This window comes from Aethina tumida, chromosome 1, assembly GCF_024364675.1.
Source record: "Aethina tumida isolate Nest 87 chromosome 1, icAetTumi1.1, whole genome shotgun sequence".
In the NCBI taxonomy this organism is placed as follows: domain Eukaryota; kingdom Metazoa; phylum Arthropoda; class Insecta; order Coleoptera; family Nitidulidae; genus Aethina; species Aethina tumida.
In genome coordinates, this window is record NC_065435.1 from 41,968,549 (window position 1) to 41,989,057 (window position 20,509).

Below are 20,509 nucleotides of genomic sequence, written 5' to 3' on the forward strand. Positions count from 1 at the left end.
AGTGTATTGATTTCCATTTTTACCGATGAAATCTTTGAAATCTCATACTTCATCACTCACATCTTCTAACGCATTCTGAATGTGACGTGTCGCTTCTGTTGCTTTAAGCTGATCGAAAGGCAAATTAACAAGAAAATTTATTACAAAGTGGGGAAAAATAAATAACTTAATTGGAAAAACATTGAGAAATTTTCAAATAAATATACAGTTTATAAAATTAAAATATAATATAAATATTTATTCAAATAAATCATAAAATCTACATTACTTTTTCCCATACATAATATAAGTGTATTTTTGTTTAAGTTTTATTAATTAAACTTCAATTCAGTTTGTTTTTATTTAAGATTTTAAAACAGAAGGTTTAAGAATCAGAAATGTTTCATTTAAATTTGTGTTAATCTCTCACATTTTATGTACAATGCAACATTCATCCCAATTGTCTTTGTACCTAAATGGCACCTTTTATTTAGGAACCTGCGGGATTACGAGGCGAACAACCTCGACCGCGTTATCGTACATAATATGCACACGACGCAAGCGAAACATACAAGTACGCAAATCGCGGTCATTGTGCGACCCGGAGGAAATTTCCGAGAATCTCCCCCCGTCCGGGGGCGGCGGATAGCGGAGAGCCAATGATCGCGAATCGAAATTGGGTCGGCGGCGTATTGGGTCAACCACCTCTCTCCTGGCGGCGTAACCTACATTCCGGGTTCTGCAGTCCTGTCCCATTTCTCTCTCGCATCTCGTCGGGTGTTGAGGTCGCACGGCGAACACACACACACACTCTCGAGTGATCCGAGCGGCGAGAGCGGCTCTTCTCCCCCCTGTATACGCGACGTGCGAGTCCGCGTGGCGCCCGACCACACCGCCGCAATAGGCGACGGCACGCGACCCCCGCACTCCGGATGTTGTTGCCGGTGGTTTACCGGACAAGGTAATTTTGTTGTGTCTCATCATCGCATCTCATCGGCATGCCCATCCAAGCACACATTTCTCTGTTGTACTTTGTTGTCACAAGGCTGGTTGTTCTCGAATCGATTGTTGAACGCGGCTTGTCGTCGGTGCATTTATTTATAATTGTTGGTGTGACGTGTTGTCGTGAAACGGTCGGTCTTGTTGTTGGTATTATGTATTATGTTGCCTTTTTGTACAAATGCCAAATTCTGTAAATGCAAATGATGTAATTATACATTTGTACATTTTCTTAAAATATACTCGAAGTATTTACTAATAGAAAACTAAATTATTTTAATATTTTTACATAATCAGTGAATAATCAGCATAAAATGCAATTATAAAAGTAATTCATTTAAATAATTTTGCAAAATTGAAATTAAGCAATGGTAGTTATATACCAGTTTATTTAACTTACTTTAAAAAAATAGTTTGTATAGAAAGGTAAAAGTATAATGCCAAATTCCGAAAATACAGTGGTAAAACTAAGTTTATTAAACAGTTCTGTAGAACCAATGAATAAAGAATGTTATTTTATTGAAATTATTTAAAAAACATCTCTGAAAATATACGTTAGTAAAAATTAAATCAGTTGAACTATTTTGTAGAAGTCGTCACTATTTGTCAATTTATTGATATTTTTAAAAGTTTCAGTAGATACAGTAATTTACAGATGCAAATGCAAAATTTTGAAAATATAGAGATAGTAAAATTTGAGGAATGATGAATAAACGACTGTCAATAGTTGCTAGTTTATTGAAATTGTTGTAAAATCTAGTAAATGAAACAGTTTAAAGGAGCAAACGCCAATTTCTGAGAATATACATTAGTAAAACTAAATCTGTTAAACCATTTTGTATAAAAGCTGAATAAACATACGTCACTATTTGCCTATTTATTGAAATTGTTAAAAAATTCAGTAGATACAGTAATTTACAGGTGCAAATGCCTATTCTGAAAGTATAGAGATAGTAAAATTAAATCATTAAAAAAATTTTGAGGAATGGTAAATAAACAACTATCACTATTTGCTAGTTTGTTGAAATTATTAAAAAACCTAGTAAATGTGACAATTTAAAGGAGCAAACGCCAATTTCTCAGAATATACATTAGTAAAACTAAATCTGTTAAACCATTTTGTAAAAGAGTTGAATAAACATACGTCACTATTTGCTTATTTATTGAAATTGTTAAAAAATTCAGTAGATACAGTAATTTACAGGTGCAAATGCCTATTCTGAAAGTATAGAGATAGTAAAATTAAATCATTAAAAAAATTTTGAGCAGTGATAAATAAACAACTATCACTATTTGCTAGTTTATTTAAATTATTGAAAAACCTAGTAAATGTGTCAATTTAAAGGAGCAAACGCCAATTTCGGAGAATATACATTAGTAAAACAAAATCTGTTAAACCATTTTGTAAAAGAGCTGAATAAACATACGTCACTATTTGCCTATTTATTGAAATTGTTAAAAAATTCAGTAGATACAGCAATTTACAGGTGCAACTGCCTATTCTGAAAGTATAGAGATAGTAAAATTAAATCATTAAAAAAAATTTTGAGCAGTGATAAATAAACAACTATCACTATTTGCTAGTTTATTTAAATTATTGAAAAACCTAATAAATGTGTCAATTTAAAGGAGCAAACGCCAATTTCGGATAATATACATTAGTAAAACAAAATCTGTTAAACCATTTTGTAAAAGAGCTGAATAAACATACGTCACTATTTGCCTATTTATTGAAATTATTAAAACATTCGATAGATACAGCAATTTACAGGTGCAAATTCCAAATTCTGAAAATATAGAGATAGTAAAATTAAATAAATTGAAAAAAAAATTGAGGCATAATAAATAAACCATCATCACTATTTGCTAGTTTATTGAAATTATTGAGAAATCTAGTAAATGTGGTAATTTAAAGGAGCAAACGCCAAATTCTAACAATATACATTAGTAAAATTAATTTGTTAAATCAAATTTATAGAAGAGATGCATAAACGGACGTCACTATTTGCCTATTTATTGAAATTACTAAAAAATTCAGTAGATACAGCAATTTACAGGTGCAAATGCCATGTTTCAAAGGTATAGAGATAGTAAAATTAAATAAATTCAAAAAAAATTGAGGAATAATGAATAAATAACTGTCAATATTTGCAAGGAGCAACCGCCAATATCTGAGAATATATATTTGTTGAAATTATTAAAAAATCCAGTAGGCACAGCAATTTCCAGGTGCAAATACCAAATTCTGAAAATCTACAGATAAATAAATTTTGCAGAAATATTGAATAAACTGCCGTCGTCGTGTGGTAATTTATTTAAAACAACACACAGTAATTTAATTGTACAAATACCTAATTATGAGAAGGAACTAAAACAAAATCGGTTGTTTAACATTAAACATTTTACAGAAACAATGAATAAACAGAACCCATTACGTGCCTGTTTATTTAAATCATTAAAAAGCACAGCAGGTATGGCAATTTAAAATCAAGTATCCAGTTAAAATCTACGAAAGCCGAGCGCACAAAAGAAAATATTGGTCGAGGCTAATAATCCGCGCGGTAGGAAAAAGTGAGCCTGCGAACTCATAAAAGAAATAACTAGTTTCCGTCGGGCAATTATTCAAATGCGGCCGCGGCAATTATGCAAAACGGCTCAAGATCGCCCTTTGAAGAAAGTAACAAATTAAAGTTCCAACAACAACGAAGTGGTAAGTAATTGACGGCCGCCATCCAATCGGCGCCCACGCACCACGCTGACTCACGGAGGAAGTGACCGCGGTCTGCGTTATTTATCGCTCCGTCGACGTCGTCTCCGACGCCGAAAGGTCATAGGTGATAAATCGGCCGTGGATGTGGAGGGTCCGCATCTTCCACCGTTCGCGTCCGGTTTCGGGCACCCGATTGTTTTTACACGGGGGGTGGCGAAAATAATCTAGTCGGGGTTGGCGTCCCCCATATGTCAATACGATAGATTGCCCTGTTCCAGATTAGGTGTCTTGTTATCTTTAATTTATTATGTATTTTATATACGTATATAAAGTTTATAAAAACATACATGACAAAAATAAAACTGGAACCAATTTTGCAAGTTTTAAAATGCATAATGCAAAATAGCTAATTAAAACACAGTTTTTTTTTTAATAAAATATTTTATATTACAGAAATATATTATTAATATTTAATTCATAATACAGAACTCAAACGAGAAATTAAATTTTCCTCTTGAATTTATTAAATTATTTAGTTATTAAATGTAAATTATGAGATATAAATTGTAAAAATAATTAATTTACTAGGAAAATGTTTTATATTTTATAAATTAACTGTGAATTATTTAATTAGTCTCATAAAATTATTAAGAGTTACATTCCAGTTTTATTTATTATTGAAAATTTTCATGTTCAATGTATTAATTAATTTATCAATACTAATTTACTAGGAAAATGTTTCAATTTTATTCTCACTATAAAAATATAAAACTTTAAATGTCAATCAGTTTCAGATTTTCCATTTTCCCTTTTAAAATAGAAATTTTAGACAATTATTAAATACAGTATGTTAATAATAATTTTATTGAAACTTATTTAATTAAGTTTTACAAATGTTTGTCATACTTTCATACATAATAAATTATAATACATCATATACCCTTTCAATCTTAAATTACAGCATTTCAAAATTATATATAAATTTCGTATAATAATAATGAAATGGTATATATATTTTATAAAAGTAAAATTATTTAATTTCAGTCTCATAACAATATTAAACGTAAAATTGCACTTCAATTTAGATTTATTATTCCTTTATTTTAATTTAAATTAAAATTTCTGTATAATTATTAAAGGCAGCTTATTAAAAGTGATGTAAAAATTTCTGCAGAAATTTATTTAATTAAGAAATTTAAACATTTATACTAATGTCTGTCATACATATACTTTTATACGTAATAAATTATTCAAAATTATAAATCATCAACATTTTCAGTAATAAATTATTACATTTCAGAATTACGTGTTAATTATATTCATATTGCATAAAAGAAGTAAAAATTTTCAGGAATATTATTTAATTTTAGTCTCAGAACAATATTAACTTAGTAACTTTTTCATTAACTAATTACGACATTTTAGAATTGTGTTTTAATTGTACTCATATTGCAAAAAATTAGTAAAAATTTGCTTCTCAAATTGAGGCCTATAGGTACTTTATTTGATATTTTTAATTATTGCATATAAATAATGAAATATGAACATTTATTTTATAAAATATCAGAAAAATTATTTAATTTCAGGTTCATAACAATATTAAACTTCAAATTTCAATTAGGTTCAGACTTTATTTTTTTTTACTTATTTATTTTTAATTACAATAAAACTTCCACTAATGATTGAATAAAGCATATTAAATTAAATTGTAAATGATTTTTATTGAGACATGTTTAATTGGGAAATTAAAATTTTACATATTTTTTTATATATAGATGCTTATACTTATTAACATAAATTTACATACTTTCATACATATTAAATTAATTAAAATTATAATACATCATATAAATTTTTAGTATTAAAGTATTATATTTCAAAATTATGTTTTAATTCCACTCACACTACAAAAAATAAGCAAAAATTTCAATTTCAATTTGAAGCTTATAATTTAGTTAATACTTTTAATTATTGCACATAAATAATATAAATTAATAATAATACAATATTATAAATGAAGTGGATAATTATTGAATTTCAGTCTGATAATAAACGTTGAATTCCAATTAGATTCAGATTTATTATTCGTTTATCTTTTTTTAAAAATAAAAATTCTTGACTATGATTAAACGCTGCATATTTAAAAATTATCCAACAGATTTTCATTGAAGGGTACAGACTAATTAAGTCCATTTTAAGAGATGGAATTTGCTTCACAATTAGTCTTTCATATCTTCCTTAATGAAAACTGCTTGATTAATATCAAATTAAAATATCTAATTAACATTCCATTTTTAAGAAAATTTTTCATAAAAAGTTAAATGCCACATGTGTCATTAAAATGTTTTTACAATATATACCCCGTCATGTTACAAAAGATAATGAAAAATAAAAAGAAGTATTCGTCCAATTAAATTTGTTCATTATAATCCTTCAAAGCACATAATACAAACGTGTCTGCCAATTTAAAACTGCGGTTTTAAGAATAAATATGAACTTTTTCCAATTTCCAACCAACATCGATTTCCCGCACCTCATACAGATGTCCGGAATAACGATTGGAAACTTGAATCATTTTTGCACGCGAGCGTTTTCTGAACTCTAATATTACAGTTCCGACGGCCGGTACAAAGCGCAAAGCAAAAGAATAACTATTATCGTGTCCGGGATTATGTCGCGTTTTCGTTCCAGGAAACGACGGCAAATCGGATCAAGGTGAGGCTCTGCCCCGACGATCGCCTGCGAGACCTCCAAACGAAGATTATCTGCAAAAAATAAGGGTGATGTATGGGCATGCGGTCGGGGACGTGTTCGGCCTTGAGATGGATTGCCGTTTTTTTTTTTCCTTTTCCTTTTCTTTTTTTTTTTAATTAAAATGAAGGTGCAGCCACTTAATTCGGTCCCAAATGAGGGGCGATAAATCAAACCGGTCGATCGCGATAGCGCACTTGACGCGAGCAAAACGAAATTGATTCGATTTACATCGATAACCGGTCTATTTAAGAGTCGTCGCAAAAATGGATAAATGTCCCCGGGCGATAAGCGAAATCAATCGGTTTTCAATTTGTAACTTTCGGCGTGGCGCACGGTTTATTTTTCTGGGAAATTGGCAAGGACAGGCGACGTTCGGCGAAGGTTTTTCGGGGGTAGGTGGCGGGTTGCGTGACCGGTCGCATTAACGTGCCCGGAGTCGAATTCGGCAAAAGTTTCTGGCCGACGTGAACTTTCACGCCGTCGCCGGCTACTGCTAAGGTATCGGACATGACGTAACCGTGTATTATTTAACGTGATTTAATGTCAGGTATGCGTGGCGTACGTGCCGGCACTAAAAAAAAAAAAAATGTTCGCACGACACGATTAACTTTTGCCTACTAATTGTAGCGTCACTGTTTAAATAAGTGATGATGATGAGGTGATTCATTTCTAATGGAAATATTTCTCTAATCTTTTTCTATTAAAACACATTTTCCGTATCAACAACTTTAATGAGCCGCGTTGTTGAACAAACGGACACGCGGAGTATTGATTCGGGACCGGTGTTGCAGGAATGTGTTGTCGATGGTGTAAAAAGTGATCGTCATTGTTCCTGACACAAAAGCTAAATAACAAGAATTATCGAATAACTATTAAAAGAACACAACGCGTGTGTCGCACCCACGGGTCTCGTTAATTTCATTTATTGTATGATTTATGGGGAAATTTTAAAAATAAAAAAATGGTGGATGCACGAATAAATGTTAATTGTATTTCATCACACACATAAATTGTCATTCTCTGCGAATAAATTTAGAGCGTGTGACAAGAAAATTTTGTATTTTAAAACAAATATTTCCCAACGTTTATTGGCATAGATCGTGCTACCCGTCACATCTTACATTAAAATACACATAATTTTTTGCAAGGTCACTGACATAAACGATTCACTTTTGATAGTGCATTATAATTAAAATATTTATTCATTCGGGTTTGTTTATCTTGTTGTGGGCGAAGCTCTGAATTTGCTTTATTTAATATTTTCCGGTGGGATATTCATTTATGTTAATTTTAATATACATATATTAGCTAATCTTGTGCTGTTTTATTTTGTATTTTCCGTCACTTACTTAAGTCACATTTTTAGTGTTTGACTTAAATATTACTCAATTAATTATAATCTCATGAAATATCCTTCTTAGATGATAAATTCTTTCATTGACTTGAGTAACAAAAATAATAAAAATTAAATTTAAAAAACATTTCTATTTGTAAAATCATTTTTTCTGTGAAAAAATTATTAAAAAATGTAATGTTTTATTATTTAGTATATATGTTATACAGAATTAATATAAAAAAATTAATACTAAAAATTTTCATTATAATTTCTTGAAAATATCCTTTTTTAAATACATTTTGTTTGTGTGAATATATTAAATTTTTTGTAATATATAAAAATATGGCGTACTGTACTTACAATAAATCCTTGATAAATATAATTATTTAATACTAAAAATTTTAATTATAATTTCTTGAAAATATTTTTTTAATCAATTTTTCTATGCAAAAATAATAATTTTTTTGCAATTATTATTTTTTGTAAGTAAATTTACTTGAGTCACATTTTTAGTTTATGTTCATAAAAATCAAATTTATGCAAAGTAACATATAATTTTAAAAATAATTATCATTTCTTAAAAACGTTTCTCTTTATAAAATCATTTTTTCTCTAAGAAATATTAAAAAAGTTATTATTTATGTTTTGAATTTAGTTTATTACTAAGTTTATAATAAACTTTGTAATATTGTGTCATTTATTTTTTGTAACTTATTTGAGTCACATTTTGTATGTATGTACAATAAAATTAATGTAAAAAAATGAAAATAAAATGTAATAATTATTTTATTTGTTACTAAACGTTTTTTCTGTAAAATTAAATTAAAAAATTTCCTCCACTAAAATCATATTTCCTGTAAAAATACATTTAAAAATTAATATTTAATCAAAAAATATGGCTTAAAAATTACTGAATCTACAATAAATGCTTGAAAAATATATTTAATTATATTCAAAGTTTTAATTATAAATTCTTGAAGATATCTTTTATTAAAATCAATTTGTTTCTAATTTACTTGAGTCACATTTTTAACGTATGTAGAATAAAATTTATGTAAAAAAATGAAAGTAAAATTTAATAATTAATTTAATGGTTACTAAACACTTTTTAATATATTAATATATAATCTAAAAATATGGCTTAAAAATTACTGAATTTATAATAAATGCTTGAAAAATATATTTAATTATATTCAAAGTTTTAATTATAAATTCTTGATATCCTTTATTAAATTCAATTTTTTTCTAATTTACTTGAGGCACATTTTTAATGTATGTAGAATAAAATGTGAAAGTAAAATTTAATAATTAATTTAATGGTTACTAAACATTTTTTCTGTAAAAAATATTAAAAACATTATTAAACATTAATTAAAATACAAAAATATGGCTTAAAAATTATTAAATAAATCATTGTAAAATATATTTAATGATATTAAAAGTTTTAATTATAGTTTCTTTAAAATATCCTATATTAAAATCAATTTTTCTATTATGTATAAAAATATTAAATTTGTTATATTTTCTCTCTTATTTTTTGTTATTTACTTGAGCCATATTTGTTATGTATGTAGAATAAACTTAATACAAAAATATGAAAATAAAATTTAATAAATAATTTAATTATTACTAACATTTTTTCTGTAAAAAATATTAAAAATGACTGAATTTATATTAAATTTTTTATATAGAATTATTAATATATCCTTGAAAAAATATTTGATTAATATGAAACATTTTAATTTAATAATTTCTAATTGTTTCTGTGTAAATTTTGTCTTTGCTATTTTTTTGAGACACATTTTTAGTGTGTGTCGAATAAAATGAATACAAAAATAAAGTGTTACAAATTTAATTTAATGTTTTAATCGTTTTTAAAAATCTTTCTCTTTGTAAAATCAATTAATAATAAAACGTTGAAAAAAATGTAATCAATATTTTTAATTTTAACTGTGATCTTGTAAAATTATTAAAATGTGTAATACGTATTTTGTCTTCATGTTAATAAAATTAACCCAAAATGTTAAAAGTGCTTAATAAAAGAAGAATTTTTGTAATAAAATGTTTTTCGTTTGCTTTTAAGAGGCACATAAGTGCCTTATAACAATGTTTTAATGTAATATTCTTTATGACAATGTGGGTTTATGAGACAGCGTAACGTGAGTCGGAAAAAAAAAGTTGTAGTCACATTAAACGACCAAAATCGTAAACATTTATTACCATTGGGCGTTTATTACTGCAGTAAATGCGCCTCTCATTAACAAAATAACTTAATCTTAAAACTTAATCACCGTAATCACGTATTATTGATGTATCAGCTAACATCTTTATGAGGTGTTTGTTTTATGACATCCAGACTAACTATTTCATAAAACTGTTAACTTACTTGAGCACCACGTACCTTTGACAGTAAGCCGTCAATAAATTAATGGCGACATTAAATTGGTAAGTAATCTCGTCAAGTGCAAACTTGCGTTTGCCATTGTGTGGATGTTATTATGCAGATTTGGTGACCTTTATGAAAACAAATCGAAACAATAATAATACGGCCGAACGAAATGGCATTCGTCAGCGCCGAAACACCGTTTCTTGGAAATTCGACTAAATGGCCGGGGGATGAATCACACGTCTTCGACCCGGCGCATGCAGTTGACGGCCGGCACGTGGATCACGCGATTAAACCCTTTCGCACGACGTTCAAAAATGAGGAGGAGGCTCGGGGAATTTAATGTTGTGCCGGCACAGCCTTGAGACAAATCAATGCAGCCGTGGGCGAGCACTTGCGATTTCGATGTGACGGCGAGTTGGTTTGCATGGGTGCCGGGCTCACGCGAGGGTACAACCTGAGACCCACCACGCCACCCCCGCCGTTCATTATCCGCACCGCGATAATTGCTTCCTCACCTGTCTCCGGTACGCCGGGCTGTTCGAGCTCCCGATGTGCCAAACGTCGTCTGGTTTCGCCGGGGAATCACCCGCGGTCACGGTTTTAATTTAGCGCGGTAATGATGGTAGTTTCACCTTTAGAACTGCCTGTTTTATTAGTCATTTAAGCAAGACGCAGTTTCTACAAACTGATATTATGATATTAGTTTGTTAAAGGTTAATTAAAAATAATAAAGATAAAGATATTTTCAGTTTAAAATAACATTACTATTTTTTAATTATACAGGATATTCAATATTTGTTGACTGGTTAAGTTTGTTTTGGTCTTTTCCAGTCAGGATAGAGGTAAATTATCTTAGGACTCATACTGGAAATTTTAATATATCTGTACATTTCAGAGATCAACGAAAACTGTTATTTTCCTGGTTTCTAAGAATTCATTTATAAAAACTATAAAAACATTTTTATTTATATATCTATACTTATATCTACTATTATATAAAATTACGAAGTAAAATAAATAAAAATTTCAAAAATATGATCTTTGTGGCGTCAAATATTTGTCAAATTTTCTGGTTTTGGTGATATCTGATATTGTCACTGATCATAATTGATGAATTGTCTTGATTATACTTGTGTGTAATAATTTACAACAATTATTGTTAAATGTTACCTAATATTAATTTGTGGAATGTAAAACATCAATTTTAAAAATATTTCAATCAATTTTGATTTAAATTTAAAATTAACATTTATAAAAGATAGAGCCTTACAAAATTTTATTTAAATTTTAATAAATATTTTTTATGGATCAATGAATTAAAAATTTTACCAATTTCATTTATTTTATCTATAGCATTTATAACAATTTTTAGTAAGAAAAATGATTTTTATGTTTTAATGTATTTAATACTATTTGTTTGATTTTATTTTGTAAAACGGTAAAATGTTTTTTTTTATCTTATAAAAAAAATAGGTTTTGAAATAATAAATAATAAAACTTTATTATTACAAATGAAAATTATACGATTTTGATTTTCAAACAAAATTAAATTAAAGATATAACTTTTTTTCTGATTTTGGTGATGTAATTAATGAATTGTGTTGATTATTGTTGTATATACATAAATTATTTAGAACTATCATTATTAAATATTATTTAATTTTAATGTGTGTAATATAAAACTACCAATATTAGAAACATTTTAGTAAAATATATAAATTTAAAGTTGTAATTACATATCAATTGGAAATAACATTTTATCTAATAAAAATATTTTTTTAACTTTTATTTTATATGTTAATGTTAAAAACTGATCAACAAATTCAAAATTTTATTAATTTTATTATTAAATATTATTTAAATTTAATTTGTGGAATATAAAACTACCAATTTTAAAAATATTTTAGTAATATTTTATATAAATTTAAAGTTGTAATTTCATATCATTAAGAAATAACATTTTATCTAATAAAAGTATATTTTGAACTTTTATTTTATATGTTAATTTTAAAAAAGGATCAACAAATTCATAATTTTGTTATTTTTTTTTTAATAACCTTGTAGTATTTTAAATATTTTAAATTTTTAAGTATTTATTATATTATATATTATATAGTTTTAAGTATTTTATATATTTTATTATAGACTATATATAGATAGTAGATAGTTTTTAGTGATATTTTACCCTGATGATTGTTTGATTTTATTTTGTAAAACGGTAAAATCTTTTTCAATTCTTACAAAAAATTAGGTTACATCGAGATAACATACAACTTTCTTATTTCAAATGAAAATTACATGAATTCTTCCTTAAATTATCGAAATACAAAATTAACTTTTCAAATATGTTAAAATATCAATATTAAAGATATAACAATTTCTCTGGTTTTGGCGATATTTAATGCTGTCATTCAACTGATGAATTATGTTCATTATCCTTCTGTATAAATAAATTATTTAAAAATATTGTTGTTAAATGTTATTAAATATTAAATTTTCGAATATAAAATTATGAGCATAAAAATTATTTAGTCAAATTTAATATAAATTCACAAGTGTAATTTACAAATCATAATATTTGTTTAACTCATATTAAATGAATATTTGCATAATCAAAATTTTGAATGCTAAAAATGCATCAACAAATTCAAAATTTTATTAATTTTACTTAATATATTAGTATTAATAATTATGATTAGTAAATACAATGATGAAATATTTTTTTTTGGTTTCAGACACAAAAACGTTTCGTGATTTCAGATGGAAACTTCATAAATTTGTCCTTAAATTGTCAGGAAACATTTATTAAATATTTAATGAATATTTTCATAATGAAAATTACTAATACTACAAATAAATCAATAAATTCAGAATTTGACTAATTCGCTTCATTTACATTATGGCATTTTAAATTACCCTTAATAGTTCAATGATATTTTTGTTGCCGTTGCTGATGAGTTTCAGTATATAGACAGATTCAGCAAATAAATCAAATTTTCCTAGATCACTATGTAATATGACATTTTTTTATTTATTTTGAGTTATTGATGCTTCTGAAAAGTGTTGAAAGGTTCAGAAATATCAAAGTGAAGTTTTCATCAATTTTTCTAAAAAATTGACCTCTTTAGCATTTACCAAACTATTTGAGAAACCTTGTACACCACAAATAATAAATTATACACCTGTTGACAACATATAATTATAAAGATGATTTCATGAAAAAACTGATACATTCTTTTTGATTTATTATTCATTCCTCCCTTTGAAATTATTTTGCTGAATTCCAATTGCATTCTCACACTCATTTATAATGACAAAATCGACTCTTCCACGAAAATTGTAACACCGTGACTCATAACAGGTAAATAAATAATTGATGCACCAGTAAAAAAATCCAAACAAGGTCGTATTAGTTTTACCCGGAACTTTTCCACTTTTCAATACATAAACTTTGTGATTATCCACGGCGTTTCTGCTAAATAGGATAACATAATAAATACTTGAATCCGTAAAAGCTTTACTTTAATCATCCAAAGTGCCATAAAATTAAAAAAGTTTTAAAAGTAAATAACAACAACTTTATACGGACACATAAAACTGTTCCTAAATTAAATAGTATCCACTTCATAAAAGTATTTAATCGCGTCCGATCGTAATCTCGCATTTTCAGTGGAAATTCTATGGAGGCAATGGTGGAAATTAGCATGGCAATGACGTACCAGAACATGTGTTCCAGTGCCTTCGCGGAGGGTTGGAGATAAAGCGGCGGATCGCGTGCCACCAAGTGTTACATGCCATTGCAGTGAATCATTTGCCGTCCACCCCCGTCCCCTCGTTGTGTATCGATTATAATAAAATCGTTACCGTGAACTTGACAGTCACCTAATGACTATGTGTGTAAAGGCTATGGTCTCGGGTTAAGCGGGAAAAGTAAGACACGCGATTTCATTGTGGGCCTGTTATGACGTACGTGCTAATGCTCGCACACTAATTATTGTTGTTATTTTGCTTGTTTGTTTGTTTTTCTCTGGTACAGTATAACTAAAGGAGTCCGGGTTTTTTTGGAATTTGGGCCAATTGCTTTCTTTAAGCTTGCATAAGTAGATCATTCTCTTCAGCCTACTGGATAGTCAATGAGCATCTTCATCCTTTGCTTTCTCTTCATTTACATCTTCCCCTGACTTTGGTGATGCTTCTATGTTCTTGATTATTACATTCTAATGGTTCTTACCTCTTTCCCCTCAAAGCTCAGGTGGTAGGAAGCGGAATGAATGAGTTTTGTGGTTTCGTCGTTCCGGGCCGCAGCTTTCATGACCATTTCTTTAATGCTAGCGTGCGCCCGGACTATCGAAGTTGTACCGCATTGACTTTAATCCCGCTAGTGATTTGAACACGCCCCAATTTAAAGCCGTCGGTCAAAAGACGTCATATATTTGCGCCATCGATTGAAACACACCGGACTAATAAAGGACCACCTTTTTCATGGATGTCAACGGACAGGAGGAATGGCGAAAAAAAAAAAATCAACAAGAAAGTCATCGGCAGGGGTCAGATCTATTTTTAAAAACACACCGCCTCATTACCCACCAATAAAGTACGGCATCGGGAGGTTTTGACTGGCCAATCTTTTTAGCATGAAAAGCTGCTTCGTAAAAACGTCATAAATGTCAGATAGGCATTCTAGCATTATTAAAAAAAAAAAATCTATATGGCCACACATATTCGAGCATAATAGGTCGCGCATTGTTGGGGATCGATGTGAAGATAAAATTTATTCGAGTTTTACGGATAAAATGTATCATCCTGAGAACCAAAGGCATGTTTGCGTTACGTTTTCCTTTTATAATCGATTCATTCTGAGAATTAAGGTACACAGTACACCTACATGTGTGAGTGCACACGTATGTGTACTTGATTTTATTCATTACATTAAACTTTAAATTACTATATTAACATATATTTACTTTTAGTGATCAATCTCTGCTTTCTTATGTAGTAAATTTTTTTAAGTATTATTAATGATACGTAATTATATCAAAATGATCAATCAACTTTGTTTAGACAATTACGCACCGAATGTTTTCCAGGAAAACATTAAATAAATTCAGGGAAAAATTTGGTTTTGTTCCATTTAGTAAATGTAAATTATTCTAATTTTCGATGAACAAAATAAAAATGTATTACCATTAAAAATTTCATAATATTTCTTTAGTTCAGTTGTAAATGATGGTTAACAACTCAATTTTAATAAAGTTCCAAAAGCACTATTTATTAACATTGTCTTTGACCCTTTGTACCACGGTATGTGTTAAATTTTAAATCCTCCATGTGTACGTAATAAACAAACGTAATTACAATTACAATTATTCAATTAACTTGGAAACTATTCCAGGAAAATATTAAACAGATTCAGGGAAAATTTCGGTTTTGTTTGATTAATCAATAATAGTTCCAATTTTCAGTTAATGTAATGGAAAATCATTACATTAAACATCAGATAAAGCTTTTTTATAAATAAATAAAAAATCATATAGTTTAAATAAATAATAGTTTACTGTCCACTTTTTTATTTATTAATATTTTTATTGTATTATTTCGAATCATGTCGCAACTATATCATCATTACCTTTCTATTTAATAATTTTTTATTTCAAATTATTAATATCAAGAGATATATTTCATCAAAAATCTATTTATTGGTTAGTTAATATTTTCACTATGATGTATTTTGTACAGGTAAATAACAAAAGTAAATTAAACATGTAAATCTGTCTAAGAAAATTCCAATTCCATGTTTATTCTTATCATAATAAACATAATTAGTGAATGTACGTAACTGATAATTTTATTTTATATTAGAAAATTAGTTTTTTTATTTTTTATTTAAATTTTAAATATATTTATATTTTAATTACCTTGAATTTTTACTTTTAACTAAAATTAGTCATTTATGTACTTAGATATTATAATATAATCTAATGTATTTGTTAATTTTAAAATTTATCCATGTTAAATTTTATTATCTTACATACTTTTGGATAATAAATGCAAAAAATATAATTAAATATTTTGAAAGAGTGCGATGAAGTTATACTCAATTTTTTTAGTACTGTGTATACAGGTATATTACTACAGGTATGTTACTTGTATTTTTATTTAATTTTTAAGTTACGCACTTGCAAGTTATAAATGCTAAAAATTATATTTTAATTACTTTAAAATATATGATGGATTTTTACTTTTTGGCTAAAATTATTCAGCTGTTTACTCAGATATTATAATATAATTTAATGTCATTGTTAATTTTAAAATTCACCTACGTTAAATTTTATAATCTCACATGCTTTTGGATAATAAATACATAAAATATAATTTTAATATCTTAAACAAATGAGATGAACTTTTATTCATTTTTTATAATACTGTCTATACAATTATATTAGAAAAGTGTTACTTGTATTTTTATTTAATTTTTAAATTATGATAAACTTCAAATTTATTATTTTTTACGCATTTGTAAGTTATGAATGCTAAAAAATATATTTTAATTACTTTAAAATATTGGATCGATTTTTACTTTTAGCTAAAATTAGTCTGTTATTTACTCAGATATTATAATATAATTTAATATAATTGTAATTTTAAAATTCACTCATGTTAAATTTTATATTTTACTTTTGAATAATAAATATATAAAATATAATTTTAATATCTTGAATAAGGAGCATGAACTTTTATTCAATTTTTATTTGTATTTTTATTTAATTTTTAAGTTGTGATAAACTTCAAATTTAATATTTTTTATGCATTTGTAATTTATGAATGTTAAAAACTATATTTTAATTACTTTAAAATTACGATGTATTTTTACTTTTAGCTAAAATTAGTCTCAGATAAATTTAAAAAAAAAAAATAAAATTCACCCATGTTAAATTTTATAATCTCAATGCTTTTGGATAATAAATATACAAAATATAATTTTAATATTTTGAATAAGTAATTTTTATTCAGTTTTTACAGTATTATGTATACAGGTATATTAGAAAGATGTGTTTGTTTGAATTTTTATTTAATTTTTAAGTTGTGATTGTATTTTAATTACTTTTAAATATATGATTGACTTTCACTTTTAGCTAAAATTAGTCAGTTATTTACTTAGATAGATTTTAAAAAATGAGTAATAACATATGTAACATAATATTTTATTCAGTTAGATATAATTACGTGAAAAAGTAATTAAAAGTTAAAATTGGCGTAACTTTTTTTATTGACCAAATTTTAAACGATAAGTTCTAATTTGAGGGAAATATTAATTATCGTAAGTGGCTTAAAAAGGGCATGTTAAAAGGAAAGTGGGCAATCGGGTTGGTTGCAGTTCGCGGCCGTCGGATGGCCCGATCCGAACGGAAATTGCCAGTTATTACAAGATGATTTATGAAGATCGGCATCCACCTAGGCAATCTCGTGCATAAATCAAATTATCGAATCGCGCCCATGCCCCAAACCGTAACACCACCCTCCCCACACGGCCCCACGGCCCCCCCGTCCTCCCATCGCGACCGTTCCGATAAAACAAGCGTCGCGGGGGGTGCGATTTTCCGAGAAGCCGTCCCATATGTTCGGGGAAAAGGCTCCGAAAGGCCGTCCGGATCGATTCCGATAAAGTTTACGGCAGTTAATCGATTAATTTTTCGTGTGCCGGCCGCCGAGCGCGGGATCCGAGTCAGTCAAGTTCAGCGGCGACGGCTCTCGCTCGCCGATATATAGTTCAGTAGGTTCGACGATCCGGTAGTCGACGGTACGCGTCGCGACGCCTTCACGCTGTACACTCGCTGACACGTCGGATCGCGCGCGCGTGCCTCCCTTTTCTCGCGCACTTCGCACCGCCGGCGGACGTCGTCTCACGTGCTATCGCCAAGCCGGCGGGCGAAACTTTTCGCGCCGCCGACCGGTAAGTCACTTTTCCACTTGCCTTCGCTCCGCACAACGAATTATAGTTTGTCTTAGGCTTTCGCTTTTCGTTTTGTGGACTTCTTGGCCTGTCTAGAAATAATTTTATATTATGGTCTAGAAGCAAGAAATTTAATGTAATTTTTACTAGCCTATTTTAAAACTTTCTTATGTGGCGCATTCGCCATTTTCACAAAAAATATATCTTCTAAAAATTTCCATATAATATGTAGAACTTTTTTATTTCTAATTAAATTTATTATAATTACTTTAAATTATTTAAAAAATCAAATTTATCAAAACAGTATAATTTGTGATATTTTAGATAAACCACGTTTCTGATAAATTTAAATTTAATATTGATGTCATATTATAATGTACCATTTTTGGAAATTTACGGTATTTTTAACATGCACATAATTAGTTATAGAATTAAACATATTTTATCCAGTTTAAAATGTTATTAAATAATTTTGGGTAAAATTTATTATCAAGTCGTTAAAAGTAAAATATTATATAATTTGTGATATTTTAAATTATCTCTAATTAAGATATATAGATAATTCTAGTAAATTTCGAGATATGTAATATTGTCGTGAGTAACTGATCACTTATTTTATTTAAATCCTAAAAATCAAATTATATATTCACACAAATTGATTAGCTAAAATTAGTTTGTTATTTACTGAGATATTATAATTTAATGTAATTGTTAATTTTAAAATTCACCCATGTTATATAATTATAATCTTACACGCTTTTGGATAATAAATATACAAAATATAATTTTAATATCTTGAATAAGTGGCATGAACTTTTGTTCAATTTTTACGGTACTGTGTATACAGGTCTATTGGAAGTTATGATAAACTTCAAATTTAATATTTTTTACTCGCTTATAAATTACGGAAGCTAAAAACTATATTTTAATTACTTTAAAATATAGGATGGATTTTTACTTTTAACTAAAATTAATCTGATATTTACTGAGATATTAAAATATAATTTAATGTAATTGTTAATTTTAAAATTCACCCATGTTAAATTTTATAAACTTACATGCTTTTGGATAATAAATTTCATAATAATATAATAATATTATCAAGTCATTAAAAGTAAAATGTTTTCAATATTATATAATTTGTGATATTTTAAATTATTTCTGATTTAGATAAATAGATAAAACTAGTAAATTTCGAGATATCTAATATTGTCGTGCGTAACTGATCATTTATTTTATTTAGATCTTAAAAATCAAATTATATATTCACACAAATTGATTAGCTAAAATTAGTCTGTTATTTACTCAGATATTATAATATAATTTAATGTAATTGTTAATTTTAAAATTCACCCATATTAAATAATTTTAATGTCTTGAATAAGTGGCATGAACTTTTATTCAATTTTTCAGTACTGTGTATACGGGTATATTAGAAGTTGTGATAAACTTCAAATTTAATATTGTTTACTCACTTATAAATTATGGAAGCTAAAAACTATATTTTAATTACTTTAAAATATAGGATGAATTTTTACTTTTAGCTAAAATTAGTCTATTATTTACTTAGATATTAAAATATGATTCAATGTAATTGTTAATTTTAAAATTCATCCATGTTAAATTTTATAATCTTACATGCTTTTGGATAATATATTTAATAATTATTATTTTATAATAATTATATTATAATTAAAAATAAAATGTTTTCAATATTATATAATTTTTGATATTTTAAATTATCTCTGATTAAGATATATAGATAATTCTAGTAGATTTCGAGATATCTAATATTGTCGTGAGTAACTGATCACTTATTTTATTTAGATCTTAAAAATTAAATTATATATTCACACAAATTGATTTGAAAATTGTGACATAATTACTAATTTTCTAACGAATCAATGTGTAAGATACGTTATTATTATATTATAATTTTGACACCTACCCCCTGAAATATAACGTACTTTATTCAGTTAAAAATTTGATTAATTCATTTGCAGTAATAAAAATTTATTACCAAGTTAGTAAATGAATATTTCATTTAACAGTATACGCTCTAAATGGCTACGTAATTTAAAACGAATTAACAATTTCTCTAAAAAGACGGAAATAATAAAAATAAAATAAAATTTATCTAGAATTTCCTACTGAAACCGTTTCGCAATCAACTACATATTAAAAAGTTGGATTTTACAAATTACAAAATATACTGTTTTTATTAATGAAGTGAAAATTAGTTTCATTTATATTTTTATTAAGGAATTTTAAAATTAAATTCCATAAAAACTTCCGCTTTTCATGGATTAATTATCTCGATTGCAATTTACTTGTTTATTTTTAAAATTAGAACATAATTTTTTACATTATATAAGATTTCTTAAATTAAAT

The 20,509-nt window shown here is 27.2% G+C and overlaps 1 protein-coding gene across 8 annotated transcripts in view; it reads left to right on the forward strand.

Moving 5' to 3' along the window:
- LOC109594334 (cAMP-regulated phosphoprotein 21) overlaps positions 1 to 20,509 on the forward strand; it is a 54,158-nt gene that overhangs the window by 14,211 nt on the left and 19,438 nt on the right. Inside the window, exon 1 of one of the 8 annotated variants that reach the window (XM_049967829.1) lies at positions 852 to 940. The exons of 6 other annotated variants lie outside the window; for them this stretch is intronic. The gene's annotated coding sequence lies outside the window, so the exon portion shown is untranslated. Of the gene's footprint in view, positions 1 to 851; positions 941 to 18,098; positions 18,119 to 20,509 lie in introns of those variants that run through there. One more of the 8 variants, XM_049967827.1, reaches the window with a different exon arrangement.